The sequence below is a fragment of the Peromyscus maniculatus genome, chromosome 1 (assembly GCF_049852395.1).
Source record: "Peromyscus maniculatus bairdii isolate BWxNUB_F1_BW_parent chromosome 1, HU_Pman_BW_mat_3.1, whole genome shotgun sequence".
Lineage (NCBI taxonomy): Eukaryota > Metazoa > Chordata > Mammalia > Rodentia > Cricetidae > Peromyscus > Peromyscus maniculatus.
This window is the reverse complement of record NC_134852.1, coordinates 2822418-2847940: the sequence shown is the minus strand read 5'-3', so window position 1 is coordinate 2847940 and position 25523 is coordinate 2822418. Positions and strand designations below refer to the sequence as shown.

The 25523-nt window shown below is 38.3% G+C and overlaps 1 pseudogene; it reads left to right on the top strand.

The window, feature by feature from the left end:
- Window positions 1–21180, top strand: LOC121820859 (vomeronasal type-2 receptor 116-like; annotated as a pseudogene).
- The last annotated feature ends 4343 nt before the right edge of the window (window positions 21181–25523 follow it).

The following is a 25523-nucleotide window of genomic DNA, read 5'->3' as shown; positions in this document are numbered from 1 at the left end:
ATGGGGATCCATTTAATAAACTGGTTTGCATCCACAGACCACACTACCAGCTTAGAGATTTGGAGGCAAAACCTGATGTGTCCTTCAAATTTCTTCTTTTGGCTCCTGAACATCCCCCTCCTCATGTCCAGTTTCACTCACCCCAAGAGTTTTTGGAGAATGAAAGAGAATGAAGACAAACATGAAGATGTAGTGAGAAGCTGTTTATTTTTCCTTGCTGCAGTTCAGAGTCCCATGAAAAAAGAGAATTTCAGATTTGTTCTGGATGTGCCGTGTTTTTCATTTTTCATGTAAATGTCATGATAGATAATGGAGGAAAAGGGTTTGAATGGGCAGTGAAATGCTGGGAGCTTCTGTCCTTTTCTCCCAACCTTATCACCAAGAACTGATACAAAATATATTTTGATTTTTAATAACCACCATTTTCCCACTATTAAACAGTGAGACATTAATTTTTCTTCCAATTATCCTACATTTACAAGGCTGAAAGCCAAGTTAAAAGCAGCATTCTTTACTTTTATCTATCATAGCCAGCCTTCCTTTTCACAGGTGCCATTGTGAGGTGTCCAGTGGTGTCATAAGACAAGAAACTCCAGACTACTACAATAAGTTCAGTAGTCACAAGGTGCATTCAAGTCTCTTCCTGAGTCTGCTAATGTTACCTTTATCAATGTGTGACTCCTAGTGCAGATGCAGGGTCTCTAGTATTTGTGCGACTCCTCACTGGGGAGAGTATCCAGGTAACGATTTAGTTCAGCTTTCAGATACTCTGCATGTGACCATTCCACACCTCTGAAGCTCCAATGGGATATATGAGATCTATCTACTGTCAGGTACTTGGGTGTGTCCTTTGTCCTTCCCTCAGTTGAACACATGCACATTCACAGGCTTTTAGGGATTGCAAAGGCCAGGTCAATCTCTATCTTCAAAGTCAAAAAGGAATGTCTGCATTTCAAGTGTTGTGTTTTCTTTATGAATACACTAGGACATCACTCATAGTGGTGACTGCTTACTCTCCTTCTCACTTGCTATAGTGGCAGGAGTTGCCTGTGGTAGCTGTCAATGTTTGAGAACTGGGATGGAGAGGCTACACACTGGGTTGTCTCTGCCACTGTAAAAGATGTAAGTATCTGCTACTTTTTAAGTCTAAATTTTTTATTCTCTGATAGTTACATTATATTTACCTCTGTATCTCTTTCAGTAGTCTTACTAAGTATGGCTGCATATTTTACAAATGTGGATACTACACACATTTTTTTCTGAGAATTGCTGGAAGTTGTTTCTCAGTCACATCACCTTAAGCCATCCTGCAATCTCAAGTAATCATCATTTCTTAAAGTTGTATGTGTGCAGAATTTTGTTTGTCAGTTGAGTAATATTAAGCCATTGATGTAAAAACCTGTTTGTGCCAGTATTGTGGTAGGTTTGCTGTTTTTCACTGAAGTCAGGTATGATGGTGTGACCAACATTATTCTTTTTGTTCAGGACTGCTATGCCCACCAAGGGTATTTTGTTTATCATATGAATTTCACCTCTCTTTTTCTCTTTATAGAAAGAATGGCAGTAAATATCTGTGGGAGTCAACTCTAGGTCTCTAGATTAATTTTTAATGTAGTAATTTTCACAGTATTGACTATTTCAATTTATAGGCATGGAAGATTTCCCCATCTTCTAATGACATACTTAATTTCCTCATTATTTTAAACGTTTCATCATTGATGTCCTTCCATTTTTATTAAGTTTATTCTACCAAATTTCTGAGGCAATTGTGATTAAGGTTTTCTTTTTAAAAATAATTTAATTTTTATTATTTTATGTACATTGGTATTTTGCCTACATATATGTCTATGTAAGGGGTCAGATCCCCTGGAACAGGAGGTGCAGAGAGTTGAGAGCTCCCATGTGAATGCTGGGAATTGAACCCAGGTCCTGTGTAAGTGCAGCCAGTACTCTTCACTGCTGATCTCTCACTCCTGCCCCTAATGACGTTTTCTTAATTTCTTTCTCAGCAAATGTGTTCTTGATACATAGGGAAGCAAATTAGTTTTGTGTTAATTTTGCATTCTGCCATTTTGATGAAACCATTTTCTCTGGAGTGTTTAGGATGTCAAATATGGAAGTTTCTTAGTGATTTCTTTTACTATTTGGGTGACCTGCTACCTTGCTTCCAAATAAGACTTCAAAAGTTTCATATTCTTACTTAACAATGGCCAGCCTTAGCTTGGCTTCTTTCTAGCCAGCTCTTAGTAACTTTAAATAACCTATATACCTTTTGCCTCTGGGATTTTGTCTTTCTCTGTTTCTCTATTTCTTTCTTTACTTCTTACTCCATGACTTGAGGTGTAGCTGGGTGGCTGGTCCCTTGAGTCCTCCTCTCCTCCTTTTTTTTGCTTCTTGTTCATTTCTTCCCAGATTTCTTCTCCTTTTTATCCTCTCTGTGTGCCAGCCCTGTCTATCCTTTCTCCTGCCTAGTTACTGGCCATTCAGCACTTTATTAGACCAACCGGGTGTTTTAGACAGGCATAGTAACACAGCTTCAAGGGTTAAACAAATGCAATATAAAATTATGCAACACAACTTTGCATCATTAAAACAAATGTTCCCGAGCATGAATAATTGTAACACACTAAAAAACAATACTCCACAACAGAAGTGTGTTTTTTTTAAAGGGAAGAAACTTCGGCTTCTTGCTTTCCTATTTACATCCCTTGTATATGATCTTTTATCCTTTTGCTTTGGCTAAGACTTCAATCACTGCATAGCATAAAATGCTAGAGAAAGAAGATCGACATAGTGATGAACTCCTTTAATCCTAGCACTCAGGAGGCAGAGGCAAACAGAACTGTATGGTTTTGAGGTTATCATGTTTTTTATAGTATGTTTCAGGCCAACCAGATTTGCCTTCTGTGATAATTTGAAAGAAAATGGCCCCCAAAGCGAGTGGCACTATTAGGAAATGTGGCCTTGTTGAAAAAAGCATGTCATTGTCTGTGAATGGGGCAGTCTCTGAAGGCTCTTTTCTCAAGCTTCCCTCACTGTGACATTTAGTCCATTTCCTGTTGCTTCTGAGTCAAGATGCAGGACTCTCAGCTCTAGGACCACATCTGCCTGTGCTTTGCCATACTCCCCATTCTGATGATAATGGAGTGAACCACTGAAACTGTAAGCAAGCCACTTCAACTAAATGTTTTTTATTTATGAGTTGCCATGGTCCTGGTGTCTCTTCACAGCAATAAAGAACCCTAACTATGTCATCTTTTATGATTCTGTCCCATCCTCATTCTCAGAATGGATGATATGGATGCCCTTGTCTTGTTCCTGCTTTTAGCAGAAATAGCTACGTTTCTTTCTGTTTATTACATTGTTGGCTCCTTATCATAAATATTATTACTGTGTTGGTCTATACTTTAGTTTGCTTTGTTGCTGTTATAAATCACTGACCAAAAGAAAGTAGGAGAGGAAATGGCTTATCTTGCTTTCCTGTCCTGATTACAGTCCATCACTGAAGTATACAGGTTAGAAACTTAAGCAGGAACAGAGGCAGGAACCATGGAGGAACATTGCATACTGGCTTGCTCTCCATGGCTCGCTCAACTTTCTGTCTTGTACGGTCTTGGTCTATATGCCCAGGGACCATAATGAGCTGTGCTATAGGAATCGAAGTACCATTTCCCAGCCCCTGTTCAGGGTCCTATGAGAAATTGCTTCTCAGGAGCTAGGAAAATGTGAAAGAGATCTATAATAACTTTGCACACATGGGCAGATGCTCATCATTCTATGTGCTCTTTCTTGTTGTGTTCTTTGTTTCTTCCATCTTTATTCTCCCACCTGCTTTGAAAGGTAAAATCTTTTTTCTCCAGTGGAGTCTCACTGAGAATATTATTAGACACACTTCAGGACCAGTACCATGCACAAGAGTAGTTTGATAACACAAAATTAACAGAATGGTATTTTTGTAGACTTTTTGTCTTATTTTGCCTCCCTTGTGCTTTTTTGTTGTTTCTTTTTCATATTTATTATTATATTTTATTTATTTATTTTCTTGATTTTACTTTCCACCTAAAACTTCCTTTCCATTCCATTCCCTCTTCCAAATCTCCCCTCCTTTATTCTCCCAGGCCTTGCCATCCACTCTCCTTCTACTGTTTATGTTTAGGTACAGGCAGGCATCCCATGAATATCCCGAGCCATGGTTTATCAAGCTGCAGTGAGACCTGGCACCCCTCCTCCACCAAGGTTGGATCCAGCAGGAGGAAAGGGTCATTATTGCAGGACACAAAGTCAGAGATATCTGCCCACACTCTCACTTCTAGGAGTCCTACATGAAGACCAAGTTACACAATTGTAACCTATAGGCAGAGAGTCTAGGTCAGTCCCATGCAGGCTTCCTGGTTGTCTGTTCAATCTCTGTGAGGCCTTCTAATCCCAGGTTAGTTGATTCTGTGGGTTTTCTTCTGGTATCCTTGACATCACTGAGTACTACAATCCTTCCCCTCGACCTTCTGCAGGATTCCCCATGCTCTGCTAATGTTTGGCTGTTACAATTTGTCCTGCCTACAAGATATGTTGGGGTAAAGATGGAGGAGAAATTGTGGGGGTGACCAACTGATGGCTGGCACAGCTGCAGACCCATACCCTGAGAGGGAGTTCCCCCATGTGAGCCAGGACTCAGAAGTGGGATATCCCAGAGACCTGGGATAGAAACAAACATGAATGCCAAAAAAATCAATGAAATGATTCCTGATGATATTGTGCTATACTCATCAATTGTTGTCTAGTCCAACTGTTTTAAGAGAGTCTTCACCAAGCAATTTATGGAAACAGATATCCATTTATCCATTTGGTTTTGATGTTTATTTTGTTTTTCATTTTTGTGATTTTTTTTTTGCACAGTTGAGGACTGAACCCAGGGCCTCACATTGCTTAGAATTCTACCACTGAGATAAATCCCCAAACTCTTTTTTTCATTTTTTATGCATTTTATTCTATTCTTTTTGATTTTGTTTATAAAGAAAAATAGAGAGAAAAATAATATAGACATAGGTGGGTAGGGAGGCGGGGAGGACCCAGAAGAAATTAGGAGAGGAGAAAAATATTACCAAGATACACTCTAGGAAAAATACAGTTTAATAGTAAGTAATGCCCCCATATATAAAGTGGGGTAGAGACAGTGTGCTCAAGAAATGCTAGTGGAAAACTGGCCATACAGAGGTCAAAAAGAAGTATTTCCCAGCCATTGTCCTGTTCCAAAATCAAATCCAAATGGATCAAAGACTTTAGTGTAAGTCCTGAAACCATGAAACTGATAAAGACAACAAGGAGAAAACACTTAAAGATATCGAATAATTCAGGAAATAAGACCACAAATTAACAAGTGTGGTTGCATAAAATTAATTTTATCTGCATTCAAAAAACTTATGAGCTTGGTAAGAGGCAGCCTACAAACAGATGGAAAAATATCTACTGTCTATATGAGACTGAAGAATATCTAGAACATAGAAAGGATTAATACACTGTGGCTGTAGACACAGGTCAGCAGTTAAGAACACTTGCTGTGCTATCAAAGTACCTGAGTTCAGTTTCAACCACCCATGTTGGCAGGCACCTTAAAAACCACTTAAACTTTCAGCCCTGAAGTATCCAGCTTCCTCTCCTGGCCCCCATGAGAACTGCATTGTCAAGTCCCCTACAGATACACACACACATATCTTTTATCAAATGCACATCCAGTACTCATACAGCCAAGGTGAAATTCTCTGTCAAAGTAGACAATAACACATTTCTTATTTTTGTGACAACCACTCTCATTAACTTTTTAGTTCTTTTCCAAGCTCCCAAACATTTCATGTTTTTCCAACCTTACAAAACTGGGGATTTTGTCAAGCTATATCTGGAAAGACATGAAATGCATGGTACTCCTTGTATTAACTACAACGCATTCATCTATAGAGCTTTATCCATACTGAACCCTGTGTCTTTCTTTTCAGAATACCAATTCGAAACTATCAGTTTGTTCTGCCTTTTGCTTTTGCTGTGGAAGAAATCAACAGGAATCTGTATCTTCTACCAAATGTATCTCTTATATTTGGCTTCTTCTATAACAATTATAATGATAAACAGGGACTTCAAAATTTCATAAACAAGTTTCCAGAAGTGCATATTTTTCTCCTTAACTACATCTGTGAAGATCAGATCAAATGTATAGTAGCAATAACAGGACCAATGTTAGTGACATCTGTGAGGGTAACTCCAATTCTCCAGCTCTACAAATATCTTCAGGTGAGGTTGTTTGGGTGGGAAAGAATGGAATTTTTCTCCTTAGTTGGCATAGCCTGATGCTAAGGAGGATATGACAGGGAAATTGGCTTCATATTCATTTAAATCAATTTCAAGGATGATTAATCAGGCACTCAATGGGACATTCACAATTCATTAGTTGATGTAGCTAGAGTTTTTCTCTCTGGGTCCTAACAAGTCCCGTAGCTCACTTATAAAACAAACATACAAATGATTTTATTACTTAAACTGCTTGGCCATTATTTCAAGCCTACCATTGTCTAGCTGTTACTCTTATACTCAGCTCATTTCTGTTAATCTATATGTCACCATGTGTTCCATGGCTTTACCTGTTGCCTTTACATGATGCTCCCTGGATGGCAGACTGGCTTTTTCTCCTCTACACCTTCTTGTTCTCTCAATTCTCCTCTCTGCTAGTCCCATCTATACTTCCTGCCTGGCTACTGGCCAACCAGTGTTTTATTTATCAATCAATCTTTCACAGCACTTCCCACTTTTCTTTTTCTTTTTCAAAAAGGAAGGTTTTAACTTTCACACAGTAAAATTATATATAACAAAACAATTATCAAATAAGAATTACAGTTACAATATTAAAGAAGATATCCTATGTATCTTATATTTGTGAGTCTAAGGTTTTATATCTAACTTATCTTCTCTCATAACAGAGGAAATTATAACAACCTAGTCTTCAACTACATCAAAGATGCCAGAAGGATATACTATTACCTGAGAAATGGGAGAAGGATGCAAGCAACTTTCAGGAGTCTTGCAGGGTAGACAGAGACAGCTGGCAGCCTGGAGAGTCACCTAATGTTCCTTTGTAAAGTTGGGGCATCTGTCTTCAGCCTAGAGTCTCTCTGTGTCCTGTAGAATGTCTATCAGTTTCCTCTGTGAAGCAGGAGCCTGAAGGACCATTTTGCCAAGCAAAGTTCAGTGGTCTCCTTTCTATGGGTCCTGCATGTCCAGTAGATCATGCAGTCCAGGCAAGAACAGTTTCTTGCCCAAATGGCTATTTTTTCCAAGGTGAAGATAAATGCCATATGGAGTGTGTTTGATACCCATCCTCCTCTCTGAAGTAAATCGGTGCTTCCAGGAGCTGACATATCTCATTGTCTAAAAAGTCTAAGTTTTTAAAATATTTTAAATGCCATATTCTGTAGGTATTTGAAGTGTTTGAAGATTACCTACCTAATTAAATTATATCTATGTATACCTAGAAAACAAGATGACTATAAGTTTGACTATCATGGAAGACTAATTATTAATCAGTATTTCTTAATTATCCATTACAATTTATATGAGTTACATAAACCTAATATCTCAAACAAGAATAGAATATATATGTACAGTATAACAAAATTAAGTTTAAACTTGTATCACTAAACTAAAATCCATAGCAATGTAAAACATTTTAAACAAGTTGCTCTTTAAAAGTAGATTCAATAATCTACCCTTTCATCCTGTCATATCTATATCATATGCCCCTTTCTTCTTTATAAAGAGATCACATTTATAATCAACCTGATTTAAATAAAAATATTGGTTTTTATCTGTCCCACACCAGAGGGTTGTTCTGATATGGGACAAAAGAATTTCTTAACCTTTTTTTAAATTTTTTATTAATATGTTTGGGTTTAGAGGAGTGAGCCAATTCCATCTCCAAAGCCAGCTTGGTATATTTGGGAATTTAGGCATAGCTTCTCTTACTACTTCCTGCTGGAGGGGGATGCTGTATCTTATGTGGACACAAAGAAAACTTTAGGGTTATGGAGTAGTCCATGAGAGTGTATCATCTGAGCCAGTTGACTTGAAACCGTTCTGGTTGTTGGATCATCTGGGCCATGGTTTCATCAGAGACTGTTCAGGGGGTCTTGGCTGGTGAAACCTGATGCATCTTAATCTGGAACAAATCCATAACCTCTTGCTTTCTGTGGAAACCAAAGAAGAGCCTCCTTTCCAAAGCAACATATCCTTAGATCCAAATTTTGAAGTCAAGTTATCTTTAAAATATACATATCCTCCGTACATTTTTACACACATTGTAAAGCATTGAAAGTCTTGTTCCATCTGAATCTGTCTTTTTTTTAATCTATTGTTTTAAACTGCAGCGTTTATAAGACTGAAATGGCCCCTGTAGTTGGTGGTTTGTGGCTCTGCCTGCCTCAGCTACCCAACATGATAGTGTTATGTTTACTGCCAGCTCTGGAAGCCATTAACTCTTAGAAACAGTTGTTCTATGTTTTGATCAAAACATCATGTCGCTCAGAAACCTTTTTTTGTACAAGCAAAGAATAAATCCACCAAGCAGCATAATGAGCCACTTGTCGATGCCTCATTCGGGCCATACTGCCAGTCAAATGCACAGACTGCCACTAACTTGAGAGAGACAACTAGGAAGATGTTTTTAGCTCCGTTTTAGAATTTTTTTTCAGATTTCAGTTGGAAACTCTTGCCAACCATTTGGGCACCATTTGTAGCTGGAGAGCTTCTCTCCAGGTCCTGCCAATTCTGGGCAGTCCAACAGCCTACTTGGAGGATCCTGGAGAGAAGCTCTCCAGCTACAGTTTGATATATAGATGAGAAGAAGAATTACAAGTGAAGGGGAATTTCCTTGAAAAAATGTAGAAAGGTGATTTTTTAGGTCTCTAACAGTGTAGTTTAACTGTAGTAATAGGGGAAAATTGTCTTCCTGTCATTTTAAACTGGTACTTCACACATCTCAGGGCTTCCATTGAGATTTCTGACAATCCTCTCCCTCATACTATGTTTTATGTCCTTCAGCTCACCTATGGACCTTTCCATCCTATCCTGAGTGATCATGAACAGTTTCCCAATCTGTATCAGATGGCCCCCAAGGACACAGCTCTGGCCCTGGCCATGGTCTCTTTGGTGCTTCACTTCAACTGGAACTGGGTTGGGCTGGCCATCTCAGATGATGACCAAGGTCTCCAATTTCTCTCAGATCTGAGAGGAGAAACTGAAGTCAAAAGAGTCTGCTTAGCCTTTGTGATCGTGATCCCAGTCAACATGGAGTTATACAATTCAAGAGCTGAAGTGTATAACAACCAAATTGAGACATCATCCACAAATGTTGTTATCATTTATGGTGACATAGACAGTACTCTAGCTGTGTGCTTTAGAATGTAGATATTACAGGGTATACAGAGAATATGGGTCACCACCTCTCAGTGGGATATCACTACAAGTAAGAGAGACTTCACCCTTGACTCCTTCCATGGAACTCTTGCTTTTGCACACCACCATGCTGAGATTTCTGGTCTTAAAAATTTTGTTCAGACACTGAACCCTTCCAAATACACAGACAAGTTCCTGGCAGGACTTGGGTGGATGTACTTTAGTTGTGAAGCCTCAACATCTAACTGTAAGACACTGGAGAACTGCTCTTTGAACGTCTCACTGGAATGGTTAATGCTACAGAGTTTTGACATGGCCTTCAGTGATGATGCTTATGATATATACAATGCTGTGTATGCTATGGCCCATGCTCTCCATGTAATGGTTCTTCACCAAGTAGCAAACCAGCAAATCAACACTCTGAGAGAACTGCATTCTGACTGCTCACAGGTACTGTATCTTCCAATGGATGGAACTTCATGTCATCAATGTTATAAACTTTAAAGAGTCACATGTTTAAACCAATATTTATCATATATGTGTTGTTCACTATAAGGCATGGTGTGTATAAGTGTACTCACCTGATTCTGACCCCAATGTAGGTTCTGGAGACCTTATTCTTCTTGATTTTCTGAGAATAATATCAAATAAAATAGTGCTGAGATTCAGTTCAATACCTACTTGTGTACCTGTGTGTATGTTTGAATATATTTGTGTCTGATTGTCTGTAGGTCTTTGTGATTGTGTCTGTGTATGTGTATTGTGTCATTTTCAGTGTGTAAATGCATTTCTGTTTCTTTGTGTGGTTGTGTATAGATGTTCTTTTCGCTTATATGAATATCTCTCTTCTGTGTTTGTGTGTGATTGTATATATGACCATATATTTGTTGTGTGTACATATGTCTCTTTGTGAATATTTGTATCAGTATGTTTCTCTGTGTGTGTTTTGTGTATTTTTGTGTCTCTGTGTTTCTGTGTCTGCATTTGCTTGGTTAGGTCTGTCTGAATGTGTGTGTTAGTGTGTATGTGTGTGAATGAGTATGGCTGTATTATGTGTGTGCCTCTGCATGTGTATCTGTGTGGAAGTGTTTGTACATGCATACATGTGTACGTGCATGTGTGTGTGTGTGTGTGTGTGTGTGTGTGTGTGTGTGTGTGTTTGGTGCATATTTATGTTTGATGGTTGTGTGTATGTCTGTGTTTGGTTTTATGGTTTCTACTCAGAGAACTAAAATTCTGGGAACATAATGACTTTATTTATTCACATGCTTTCATTGAGTTTCTCCCTTGGACACCTTTAATAAACTTTCCTTAGGATAAAATCAGAACAGATTTTGAAACTTAAAATAAGGTGATATAGACTGAAAAGTGTTGTCTATCTTTCAGCTTCACCCATTTCTGAAAAATATGCACTTTGTTAATCCTGCTGGAGATATAATAAATATGAATCAGAAAGAAAAACTGCAAGCAGAGTATGGCATTTACTACATTTGTAATTTCCCCCATGATGTTGGACTTAAGGTGAAAATAGGAGAGTTTAAGCCATATTTTCCACATGGTGAACAGCTTCATTTATATGAAGACATGATAGAGTGGGCCACAGGAACTAGACAGGTGGGTCTGACCAAAATGTACTGATTTACACGTCAGAGTTGGAACTACTGCGAAGTGAGGCCATTTGGGTTTCCCTGCGACTTAGTGAAATTAGATCGATGATCATGTAAAGACATAATTTTATACTTCTAGATGATGTTTTTTCCCTTCAGATTTTAAAAGTATGATTTTTTTGGTAAGTTTTTGAAAACCTAAGACAATCATATGATATATTTTTTAACACATCAGAAACACTCCGATTTATAAACAAATATAAAACTAGGTATGACCAACATTTGATATTATTTCCAGTAAAGTTATCAATATTCTCTTTGTACTATTCTGATTGCTGCCCATTGATTTTCATCTCTTCTGTTGAATCACTAATCCACATGCTGAAAAGACTGAAGCTGTTTGTAAGGAAAGATTTGGAACTAGAAATAGAGTCATTAATTTATATTCTATAATTTTATTCAAGTATGTTGACTAGGAGGTCCTAAACTGCATAATAGTCTAACAATAAATTCACATTTTCATGGGCCACCTTAGATATTTTATTAATTATAATTTGTTTTTTAGACTTTTTATGTATATGGATGTTTTGCCTGTATATATCTATGTTACATGTGAGTATTAGGTATGTAAATATGTCCGGAGAGGGATTATGATACCCAGGAACTGAAGACAATTTGAAGCCTAAGTATAGGATTTGAGGGATTGAACACCAAGTATGATAGGTTGCTGAGCCACCTCTCCAGCCCTCAATCATATTTTCTAAAGGAATACTTCATTATGAGAGCATTTCTTTGTGCCATAATTCTTTCATAACTCATTCACACAAACAAACAAATGAAAAAACAAAGAAAAAGATTTGTAATGTTTCCTTTTTTGATTGGACAGGCACTCATAGTTATCATAATTTGGTTTTGAGAAAATTTGTAAATAAAATATCCCATTATGTGTCCCCAGATATATATAGGTATTGATTATGATGTGACTGGTTTTATAATATCTGAACTACATTGTCTACTGCAATATTGTGTGTTGAGTTTGAAAGAGGTTTACATCCAGAAAGTGGGCAAACTTAATCTGAAGTGATATCTCAAGTTGCTCAGATAAAGTTAAATCAAGAGTTAATATTATATCTTCACAGTGATGAGAAAATTATGCTCAGAGAACAGCTAAATGGGTTAAAGGTTTAACTACTGGCCTGTACCACTTAATCAGAGGAGAGCGATAAAATCACAAGTTTGCTTCTACCAGGCCTAACTTGAAGGAAAATTACAAAAACATCAACCACAAAGAAAAGAGAGGAGTTAAAAAATCCAATATGCTTTGTACTCTAGATATGAAAATCATAATGCAGAAATGAAACTTGCAAACAGTGAGGCAGCAGGATTCCATATGATACAATCATAGGCTTACGTGATAGTGAACTCAATGACACACCAAACAAAGACTTCAAAGAATAACTGTAAGAATGTTCCAGAACAGGGACAGAGTGGTAGAAGAAGGAAAGAGATACCATGATAAATGAAGACATCATGAGAATAGGAAGAGGCAGGGTGCTGGGTATGCTGTCAGGAATTCACAAGGATGACCCTTTCTTGGACTACTGGCAATGATCAAGAAGGTGTCTGGATTGGTCTACTCTGGTGATCTGTCTAGGGAATAATCTACTTGTCATCATAGAGCCTTTATCCAGTGACTGATGGAAGCAAAAGCAGAGATCCAGGGCCTGGTGCCAGGCAGAGCTCTGAGAATCCAATCAATGAGAAAGAGGAGGGATTCTGTGGGCATTGGACTTGGAGATCATGATGGGAAAACATGCAGAGATGACCAGCCACACAAATAGAAACCCATGAATGATGGACTGATAGCTATGGAGGTCCTGTAGAACTAGACGAGGCCCTCTGGTTATGGGAGATTGTAGTTTAGCTTGAAGTGTATGGGGGACATCCAGGCAGGGGGATTGGGATCTGTCCTTGGTGCATGGGCAAGCTTTTTGGAGGCTAGTTCTTAAGGTGTGGTACTTTGCACAGCCTTGGTGCTGTGGGGAGGGGCTTGGAAATGTCTCAGTTGAGTGTGCCAGGCTCTGCTGAGTCCCCATGGGAGGCCTTGATTTGGAAAATGTGGGGATGGTGGTTGGCTTGGGAGGGAAGGCTTGTGGGTGGGAAGAGGGAAGAGGTAGGTCTGGTTGGTTGGTATGTAAAGTGAATAGAAAATTTCTTAGTAAAAAGAAAAAAAGAAAAAAATGATCCAGGAAATCAAAGAGCATATAAATTGCCTCTAAGGACAATCCAATTAGATCACAAACACTTGCAAACAATAGGAAGTTGAGAGAGGATGTGACAAAAATTCAGTAAAGTTACAATAACAATAAGGAATTCATACTAACATTCTGAAAATGAATGGCACAACAATTCCAACAACAAACTGTATAAAATATCTTTCTCTGAAAATGTCTCAAGTAGAAGTCAGGCTTTTAAGACTTGAAAAAACACAGATGAATTTTTTAAAATTTGTTTATTTCTTAAATTACACTCATGATATGAATCACATTTGTGGTATTCATAGATTACATTCGCAGTATTCATTCCATTATATATATAATATTTATATAAAAAATATAAAATATTTATAATAGATATTATTTTATATAAATATTAAAATATAATATTTTATATATAAAATATATAATTTATATAATATAATATATAACATCTTATATAAATATTTAAAATATATAATATTTTATATATAATATATAAAAATATTTATGTATATAAATATATATATATATTTAATTTTAAATTTTGAATGTCATTTTTTGAAGGGGGTAGGAGGTCTTAATTACAGGCTTACAGCACAATGGGAGGACCTCGGAAGGCAGAAGTTCGCTACTGATGTTTTACAATCTTGCATCTAAGCTGTTAACGCCCATTATTCAGGATACACAGACAAGGAACTCCCCTTAAGCATTCAGGAGGGTGGAACCTGGCAGGAAATTAGCATTGGGAGGATATCAAGGTCAAGGTCAGCAAGCAAGGCAACAGTTACCCAAAACGGGGCCAGGATCCTGCAGGTCCACCTTTTATTAAAAAATGAGCTTCTGACTTGGGTTGCATGAGATGTCAGCAGGTTACCTTACCCGTCATGGAGATGCCTGAACACAGATGAATTTTAATTCAAACTGTGACAAAGCTAAAACAATAAGGAAGGATGAAGAAAACACAAGAGACTTAGGGGACATCAATAAAAGATCAAATTAAGAAAGCACAGGTACAAGAAGATGACAACATGTGAAAGGACCAAAGGTATTTCTAATAGAATGACAACCAAAATTTACTAAATGCTGGGGAAATATGGCCATCCAGATACAGGAGACAGTCAGAGTGCCTAACAGACAGGTTCAGAAAAGGACCTGCCCTGTTTAAAGATTATTTAAAATCTCAGTTATGCAGAATTAAGAGGAATTTTAGGTTACAAGAGAGAAGGTCAATTTCATTGAAAGTCCTCATCATAATAACAGTAGCTTTCTTCATAGACACTTTAAAAAGAGGAAGGATCATTCATGTATTTCAAACAGTGATAAAATTTCCAACTTCAGTTACTATACCCAGCAAAGCTATAATTTCATAATTTCAGGAAGATGAAAAAACTTGTAATGGTGACCATAAATTGCAGGAATATATATCTACTGCAACATCATTAACGAAGACACTTCCAGACTGTCTTAACATGTCACACTCCTTCACACTGAATATTAAGTTAAACAGTAGATGTCACAGGAATGTGTAGACTACACTAGATCATTAGACAGAAAAGCAAAGGTTTGAAATACAACAAAACTTACAAAAACACAAATTGATAATAATCACCAAATAGCTTTCATTAATAACCAAATTTGAAGAATCCCACTCTCTAATCAAAGGACACAGACAAGGAAATATTTTTTCAGAAAAAAATACTCTGTTGCTCAGAAGGAAAACACTGTACTCATAAGAAAGAACATAGTCTCAGTAGTAAAGAAAAAAGACCATTCGAGGCAAAGTGAATCAGAAAGAGGAAAATTATAGTCCAATCAATGAAAATGAATGGAGAAATTCTCAAGTAAATACTGGCAAAGACGTCTGAACAGCACACCAGAAAGATCAACTCCTGTAAACAAGATGACTTTATTACAAGAATGTAAGGCAGGTTCAACATATGCAAAACAATCAAGTATAATATATCACATAAATATACACTAGAATAGAAATTATATCCGCATGAAAAAATACGAAAAAGGTCTTGAGCAATATTCAGCATCCCTTCAGAGAAAGAAAACAAAGAAACATTAAAAAACACATTTGAAAAATAGAAAGGACATTTTTTGACAAAATAAGTTTCTGTAAAACAGAACATAGAAAACATTGTACGACATGGAGAGAAACTCAAAGCATTTCCACTGAATTCAGAAATAGAACCAAGTGTGGTGGTGCTTCCCAGAATTAATGAGCAACTAAAAAATAGGTCACCAATATGACCAGAAACCAATTAGATGGAGATATTTTCTCAATTAAGTTTCTCTTTTTTCTTGTAGCTCTGCTTTGTGTCAAGTTGACAAAAATGAAGCTACACAATGTGTGGGTAGGGTGTACAGTTCAGGAATTCCAGTAGTCACACAACTTATACTATTAGATCTTCCTGAACATTTAGTAGTTCAGAAGTACCTCAATATTTCATGAATTTGTTCCCATATATCCATGTGTGGCCTTGTACAAATTACTGAAAGAAATGTGTCCACTCAGGTTGTGTATAGAAAGAAAACTTGTTAACTTCTCAACATGATGAGATGCTATAACTATTGAAGTTGTAGTCAGACTGCTGGCCCAGCATCTGTCTGATTTTCCTCAGATGCCCTCTGCTGTGTGCAGTGCTGATTGTCACCCTGGATTCAGAAAATTCCAACAAGAAGGAATGGCAGCCTGCTGTTTTGATTGCACACCCTGCCCAGCAAATGAGATTTCCAATGAGACAGGTAAGTGTTTACTGCAGGGAGAAATCCTTCAGATTGACTGACTTTGCTATCCACCCTTTACTTTCTAAGGGGCCTGGAAGGGTGCTGCACTGTTATGTGGTATTTGCTAGAGAAGACTGCTCAGACATAGGTTTAAGCCAAATGAAGTCAACATTAGCTGGATGTTAAATACAGTTGACAGGACCAGGACCCCAGTGTAGTACTGAGCCTTTCTCAGGGTCAGATTTGAAGCAAAAGAACCATGTTCTGGGTTGACATACTTCAGTTACCAAGAACAGTGAGCTGAAAGCAGATCCACAGAAGCTTAAAAGCAAAGTTATTACATTTTGAGACTTTCCCAAAACTATAAGGACTATGATGGATTAGGCCTTTGCTTCAGTTTGGCAGGTGGTGCTGCTAGGTGGTGAGTTTTATACTCTGAGTGGTACTTTTATCATGAATTTAGTTGAGCTAGGGAGCATCTGGGGAACTACTAAGATCTGTGGCCCTTTTACAGCACAAGCAAAAGCTATTCCTTTCCTAATTTTGTTTTACAAGTATGTCATTAATAATAATGTCCTTATATATAACAACCTGTGCCTTCACATAGACCCTTGACTCACTGTAATATTATTGCTGGTAGTATTTTGTAAAAGAAAGTGTTTGAAAATTCAAACAGCCCTGTGAGGAAATTCTACACTATATCTGTCTGATGATTATATCCCTCTAAAGTACATGTAGACTAGATTGGATTCATGCATCTTTCTAAATATTTGTTTATTCATCTAACCTCCTTGAATGTATGTATGTGTTCCTGTGTGAGTTTATGTGCAGGAGATTGTGGAGGCCAAAAGAGTCCATACAAGCCCCTGGACCTTGAGTTACAGACAGGTATAAGCTTCCACATGGATGCTGAGTCCAAACCCTTGTTCTCTGCAAGAGCTGTAAGCACTCTTTGTTTTTCAGTTTTCTTTATTAAGAAATTTTCTACTCATTCCACCTACTATTCATAGATCAATCATCCTCCCTCCTCCCACCCCCAGCCCTCTTTCCCAAGCCACCCCACATTCACCAAATTGAGGTCTTCCATTGGGAGTCAGCAGAGCCCAGTGCACTGAGCCTAGGCAGGTCCAAGTTCCTTCCCAATGCACCAAGGCTGTGCAAGGGGTCACACCACAGGCACCAGATTCTAGATGCTTGCCCATAGACCAGGGACAGATCCCGATCCCGATGCCTGGTTGTCCCCCAAACAGTTTGAGTCAAACAACCATCTTCTGTATACAGAGGGCCTTGTCCAGTCCCACGGGGGTGCCACATCCACTAGTACACAGTTCTCTGTCAGATGTGGTTGGTGAAGTTCTTTTCCTATTCTGCAGGCTGTCGTTTGGTCTTATTGACTGTGCCCTTTGCTCTACAAAAGCTTCTCACTTTCAGGAAGTCCCATTTATTAATTGTTGCTCTCAGTGTCTGTGCTACTGGTAAGCACTCTTAACTGTTGAGTTATCTCCTGCCACTGAAGTCATGAATCCTATAAAACTTGTTCTTGCCACTGCCTACAAACATTGTTGACAAAGAGAGATATTGGGTCACCATGTGTTGTGATGGTAAATAAGTACTGTGTGGTGGTGGGCATGCTGTTTATATGCCATTTGATGAATGGATAGTGTTTTGTGTTGTCATTTAGCTGACAGGTATGTGGGGAAGACAGCATGAAGATGTGAATTCAGGGTGGTACCATAAGGCTGCAATGGGAGTCTGCTAAGGAAACTTTGGGATGATGCAAGTGCTGTTACTTCCATGTGAGGGAGGTTTTCAGAGAATTTTGAGACCAATGCCATTGTAGGTTGTGGTGGCTAAAGAGTAGTAACTGGGAGTAAAACAGTTAAACATGAGACAGCACTTTATTTCTTATAAAAATGGGCGAAAGTGTGGACACTTGATATAGAGAAAAACAGGTGTCCTACTTAAGATTTTTGTACACAGTAGCAATAAATGTCACAATAATATAGATAAAATACATCTGTAGTGAAAAGAAACAGCCACAATTATTCCAATGAGAGTTTGGCATACACAATCCATATAAGTCAACTGGTTATTGATTTGGAGATGGCTAAATTCAAAGGAGAGTGCAGAATTATTTTTGACCTTTATTGCCAGTCATTGTCTATAATGCAAAGAACATTTAAAAAAGACATTTGGGGGCGGGGGTTGGGAAGATGCCTCACCAGTTAAGAGCATGGCATGCTCTTCCAGAGGTCCTGTTTTCGATTTCCAGAAACAACATGGTGGCTCACAACTGTCTACAATGAGAATCTCTGCCCTCTTCTTGTGTGCAGGCATACATGCAGGCTGAGCACTGTATACATAATAAATAAGTAAATCTTTCAAAAAGATATTTAGGGTCAATGAGAAGAGTTAGGAGGTAAATCTCTTGCCACAAGCCTGATGACCTGAATTCATCTTAGGAAGCCCATTGAAATGAGATGGAGCCAACTCCTACAAGATGCCTTCTTGACTATTGCACTTTAAACACACACACACACACACACACACACACACACACACACACACACACACACACCCCACTCACACACATGTGTGAAAAATATACAGATTGTAATAAAATTGATTTAAGATAATAACTATAAAGGGCATTTATATTAATAAATATACCAACAAAAATAAACAAACCTTCATGTTTATCAATATTTGAATTAGGCATATGTAGAGTGTAGTAAGTCCATACAAGGCCAAGTGAAGGCCATCAGAGGCATCTGATGCCCTTTGTACCAGAATTACAGGTAGTAATATGGCACTTCACATGTTCTGGGAACTCGACTTAGGCCACCTGTAAGAGCAGACCATGTTCTTAACATCTTAGCCATCTTTCCAACCCCTTAAAGAACAAAAAACAAAAAAATGTAACCATAGCTGGCCATAAATGCTGGTTGGTTTTATTCATGGAATGACTTAAAATCTGGAAACCGAAACATTGCTTTCCATTATTATCCACAACTTAGCACAATTACAATCATATTTCCCTTACTTGCTGTGGTGGAAATTACAACTTGTGAATGGGTATTACTGTTCACTTCAAATATTCTGTGTTACCACTCTCACTTGGGAGTTCTCATGTTGTCTTGTTCAGGCTGATTTACCAATAATCCTTCATCATTGAGTACATCAGTAGAATGAAGGTCTGTTGGAGCCCACAGAGGTTTCCTAGTGATCTCTGAGCTTGCTTTACCAGCAGGGCTGCATAAGAGGATGATTGGACCTCGTGCCTGGGTACTGGGTGTTTGGTAGTTGTATCTAGTAAGAGGGTGGTCTTTGCCTCCCCCCTAGGTATTGATATAAAAACGCTTTGGAGTAAAGTTCTGAGCTGGTGGATTAAGTTCTAGGCTCCACTTAGGCTATCCTGTGTCTCTATTTCCCTCTTCCCTTTATATTTCTATCTAAACCACCTTTTTCTCACTCCCCAAGAACACCCAGGGGGAAAGTCCACACAGAAGTCTCATGTAGAAGGAAATTAGGGAAGGAAGTAGGTGCTCTGTGCTCACAAAGGTGGTGATATAAGATACAAGACTTCTCTGTGTTATATATGTATGGAGTTTTCTACATTAATAGTAGGATTATTTTATTTTATAAAATGTTTAGTGTCCCTCTTCCCTGATGAGTATACAACTAAGGTCAATATATTTAATTAATTTTTCTTGAGAATTTCATACATCGTTATAAAACCACTTTCTCTCCCAATTCTACTTCCCACACATCACATGCAACCAAAATTCTCAACTCATGAGTTCTTTTTCATTTACTTTTTTCAAACACTCATTTTCATTTACTGCTTTAACATACTCATGCACTTGCACCTACACACAAAATAGATTCAGTTTGTTGTTGCTCAGCTACTTATGTGTTTGGTGATGATCATATGGGAATAAAAAAAGCTATGAGGTTTCATCCTGGATAAGACCAATCTCCATCTCCCATGAGTGCATTACTTCTAATTTAGACAGAAAGATTCATGTTATAGTGTATCAATAGGATCTGTGTTTTTCCTTGATGAAGACAGGCATTATGAAATAGAAGCATTGCTCTTCAGAAAATTCTCAATTACATCTTTATCAATAAAGTATGCAAATGTTGTAAAGTTTCCAAAATACATTGGAGTGACCTGTCAAATAAGAAATGCTGAAGTTGCACTACTGATACTTATGCTTTCTGCATCAGATAGGGATCAGTGTATGAAGTGTCCAGAGGACCAGTATGCCAATGCAGAGCAGACCCACTGCCTGTACAAAGATGTGACCTTTCTGGCCTTTGAAGACCTCTTGGGGATGACTCTATCCTGTATGGCCTTGGGTTTGTTTGCATTCACAGTTCTGGTTCTTGGGATCTTTGTGAAGCACCAAGACACTCCCATTGTGAGGGCAAATAACCTCACTCTCAGCTACATCCTGCTCATCTCCCTCATCTTCTGTTTCCTCTGCTCCCTGCTCTTCATTGGCCATCCCAACTCAGCTACCTGCATCCTGCAGCAAATAACATATGGAGTTTCATTCACTGTGGCTGTTTCCACTGTGTTAGCCAAGACAATTACTGTGGTTTTGGCTTTCAAAGTCACAACTCCTGGAAGAAGGATGAAGTGGCTCCTGGTATCAGGGGCACCAACCTACATCATTCCCATCTGCACCATCATTCAAATTATTCTCTGTGCAATCTGGCTGGGAGTTTTTCCTCCCTCTGTTGACATTGATGCACATTCTGAGCATGGCCACATCATCATTGTGTGCAACAAGGGCTCAGTAACTGCCTTCTATTCTGTCTTAGGATACCTGGGCTCTCTGTCCCTGGGGAGTTTCACTGTGGCTTTCTTGGCCAGGAATCTCCCTGACACATTCAATGAAGCCAAATTCTTGACATTCAGCATGCTGTTGTTCTGCACTGTCTGGGTCACATTTCTCCCTGTCTACCACAGCACCAAGGGCAAGGTCATGCTGGCTGTGGAGGTCTTCTCCATCTTAGCCTCCAGTGCTGGCTTGCTGGGATGTATCTTTGTCCCCAAGTGCTACATCATTTTGATAAGACCAGAGAGAATTTCTTTACAAAAGTTAAGGGAGAAAACATTTTCCAGAACTCACATTTCATAAATTTTAACTGACAAATGTAATGTTGGTACAGGACCACCTATTAGGATACAATGCAAGATTATTCATTACATAGTGACTCTCACTGTTTCTTCTAATGGTGTTATTTATCAATGTCATGTATACTACTTTTACTATATTGTCTCCCATAAACTTCCATTTAGCCACCTATTTTTACACGACCTGACTTTTGGACATTAGTGAAGTGTGGAAGTGTTCTCTTTGTCCCTAATATGTAATAAGATTTGAAATTAACTCAGAGGTTTCTTTTTGATATCTTAGTGAATGTAAGACTTTTACAGCTACTGATTATTGAAAAAATGAAGGAATTTTGTGACCTCAGGTTTGCATATGAAGACAAAACAATGCTGCTTCTTGTAGGGAGAAGACTAGAGAATCCTGATGCATCCTGGCAGTTAGAGAAGTAGAACTTAGGAATGGGAGGGATGTTTCAATAAACAGATACTTCAGAATATTGCAGAAGCTGGAGAGATATCTCAGCTGACAAAATCATGTACTTCTCTTGTAAAGTGGCATAGTTCATAAAATGTAGTTCAAACCCACCTGTCACAGTAGCTGCAAGGGATCAAAGTCCTCTTTGGGCCTTCAAGGCCTCTTATACTCACACATGCACATAACAATACATTCAATACACACACATATACACAACACAACACACACACACACACACACACACACACACCAGAATCCAAACCTTCTTTGTCTGTCACTAGAAAATAAACAGAGTTCTCTCGGATAATAATGAAATAAAATATACTAAGATAAAAGAAAAAAATAACACATTAGATTGAACAAAACAAACAAAAAGAAGGAAAGGAGCCCAACAAGTCAGACAAATCAGAGACCCACTTGTTTGCACATTCTCAATCCCATCAAAACTGTAAAGTGGTAGCCATAGTGCATACTCCAAAAAACTAATAGGGTAAAATGAGAGAAGAAAAATGAAGAACAGAAAACAAAACAAAATGAAACAAAACAAAAATGATTAAAACAACAAGAAAATAAACAAACAAAAAGGGAAAACACCCTGACATGATATTGTGAGAAAAGAAACAACCAAAGATGCCACTGAGTTCATTTTCTGTTGTCATCTACTGTTGAACATGCATTCTATCCTTCAGCATAGTTGGTTTCCCCAGTGAGACTCCCTTGGAGGAAACTAAACTTTCATTAGCAGCTGGCTATCAACTGGATATTGCTTCTGGGTTAGGAATGAGCCTGTGTCCACTTCTCCTTTCAGCTCAAGTACCCTGCAATGAATAGTTTTTTTGCAAATCTGACAAAAACTAATGTCATCTGAGAGAAGATAACCCCAGTTAAATAACGTTTTTAGTCTGGCAGTGGCGGTGCACACACCTTTAATCCCAGTACTTGGGAGGCATAGGCTGGCAGATGTCTGTGAGTTGAGGCCAGCCTGATCTTCAGAGTTAGTTACAGAATAGCCAAGGATACATAAAGAAACCCTGTCTTAAAGCCTCCCACCCCCTAGAAAGAAAATATCTCAGTGAGATCCAGCTATAGATCATTTTCTTAATCAGTGATTGACTGGGAGGGCCCAGCTCAAATACACACACACACACACACACTATTTGAATAGAGCAGCTAACTGAACAAAGTGATATCCATGAAAATGAAGGAAGTGCATCATGGGAAGATCCTGGGCCTTTAGAGACGCATGAGGCATCATCTTCCTCTTTTGGGGACCCTGTGTGTATAAGAGTGTGCCAGTCCCCAGCTTCTTTATGCATTATTATTTTCTCTTGTCTTCCTGACTGATCTGGCTCTCTCAGAAATTGTTCATGAAGTCCTGGTTCACATACAATCATCACACAGATCGGTTCTGAAGATGCATGCCAAGTATCTTCTGCTGATTCTATATGGAGCCCTGGATACAGAAAAGCCTCCATCTCAATGGCTGCAAATGGCCTTCCTGGATTGTAGGTCTGTTCCAGTCTGTAGGAGTTGAAGGAATATGCACCAATTTAGCAAAAGGTGAAGGACTGTGAGGAAGTTACAAGATAAAGGCTGACTGGATGTTTAGAGTAACACAGAGAATTGAGTTTGACACAGGGCACCATAATTTAGAGTGAGGCTCCAGATATTGATTGTAAATTGGCTGTTCTGGTTGAAATTTGGTGTCAGGGATATAAAATGGGGTCCTAAGTTTGCCATAACTTACTATGTAGCTCATTATGCAGTGATCTGTTACAGTATAATCTTCATGAAAAGTTATATTGAAAGTGAATAATTTGAATTTCTTCAGAATAAAATCATATAAAAATAGAATGCATAACAAGTTGGAGAAATGTTTCAATGGCTTCAGAAACAAAACAGTATATTGACAGAAATTTGATGTATTGAATGTCAAATTTACAAAATATTTAAAAATATTTACATGTATAACTCTTGAATCTGTTCATCAGCATATGTAATTGACAGTGGAAATAATTTTTTTGGAATAATCTAGTGGTCAAATTAATAAAATATGTGAATGATACAAGTAGAAGAACTCCAAAATTAGCATTTCATCAGCAAATGAAATCAATAACACAAAAGTAGTAGTGAATGTAAGAGGCAGACTCAAAATGCAGGCTATATCCCAACCTGAATAAGAGGATAGATGCAGAATTCATTTAGCTTAATATGATTACTTAAAGAAATAATAGTGTATGGAATCAAATGCCAAATAATGACTTCATATGTGAGTATTCGGATAGTGAAGAATAATCATGCTTCAAAACTCTTTAATTTAAGAAATATTGGAGCTAGGTTTTAAGGTTTGTTCCTCTAGCACATGTTGTATCCCTAATTTGATGAAGAGAGTTCATTTCTGGTCTTAGTAGTATTATGTAGCACTTGGGGACAAAGATGATGCCTAAGAGTCATGTACTACAAGCCAAGATAGAGAGGACTTCCATAGCCACCATGACCTTCCTTTAGGTGCTGTGGTAGACAGGGGGAAATGTGACCCAGACACTGCAGAACACCAGCATGCTGAAAGCCAGGAACTTGGCTTCATTGAATGTGTCAGGCTGATTCCTGGACAAAAAAGCCATAAAGTAACTCCCTAGAGCCAGTGTTCCCAGGTATCCCAGGATGCAGTAGAAAGCAATAGCTGAGATTTTGTTGCAAATGATGATGATGTGCCCATGTTCTGAATGAACATCTTTGTCAATAAATGGAGGAGAGGTTGCCAGCCAGATTCCAGAGAGAACAACTTACAGCAGGGTGCAGATGGGAATGATGAAATAAGGGGCCTTGCTATCAGCAGCCACCAACTCATTCTTCCTGGAGTAGTGATCTTGGAGGCTATAAGTACAGTGAGAGTTTTGGCCATCACAGAAAGAGCCACAGTGAACAGAAGTCCAAATATGTTCTGCTGTAGGATACAGGCGACTGTGTTAGGATGGCCATTGTAAAGCAAGGGACAGAGAAAACAGAGGATGAGAGTGATGAGCAGGATATAACTGAGATGCCGATTATTGGCCTTGACAATAGGAATGTCTCTGTGTTTCAGAAACACCCCAAGAAAAACAGCTGTGAGTGAGGAGAAACCCAAGGACATGATGCTGAATATCTTCCCCAAGGGGTCTTCATAGGCCAGAAATGTCACAGTCTTATGTTGACAGTGGCTCTTCTCATTATTTGCATAGTGTGTTTCTTGACACTTCACGCACTGATCCACATATGGCAGATGTGCAGGTGGTTATGAATGCATACTCAGTTTTCCTCTTTTATTCTAAGACTCTTACCTGCTCCAGAACATTGAAATGTTATCTGAACCACCTTGCTTTGTTTCCCATACAAATACAGAAGGAGTAAACTCAATTTGCCTTCTACTTCATGCTGACAGAAATTAAGCAGCACCAATGCTTTCTCTGTTGTTACTCATGTGGTATCCTCACCAGTCAGATGTGAGGGTGAAAACCTATTAGATCAGAAAGATCTAAGAGCATCCATCTGACTTTCTTGTTTGACTGGAGACCCAACAACAGACATGTCTTTCCATTCATCCCAAAACAAAACAAAGAACCAAATTCCATGTCCCTCCCTACCCCTTCCTGTGTTGTCTCTCTATCTGTATTCCTGGTTCATCAGAATGCTCTATGGCTAATTCCATTCAAATATTTGCAGGCTCTGCCCCACGGAACCAAGGTTGATTTTATTTAAATAATGCATTCACACTACAGTGTGATTGATATCCAGCAGAAATACAGACAATATTTACAGGTTTAATAGTGGTGTGTCTGCTCCACCCTTCCTTCCCATTCTCTTTCTTCTACGCTACAAAGTACAGATATGTAAACAGCATCTGCTTTATTTCC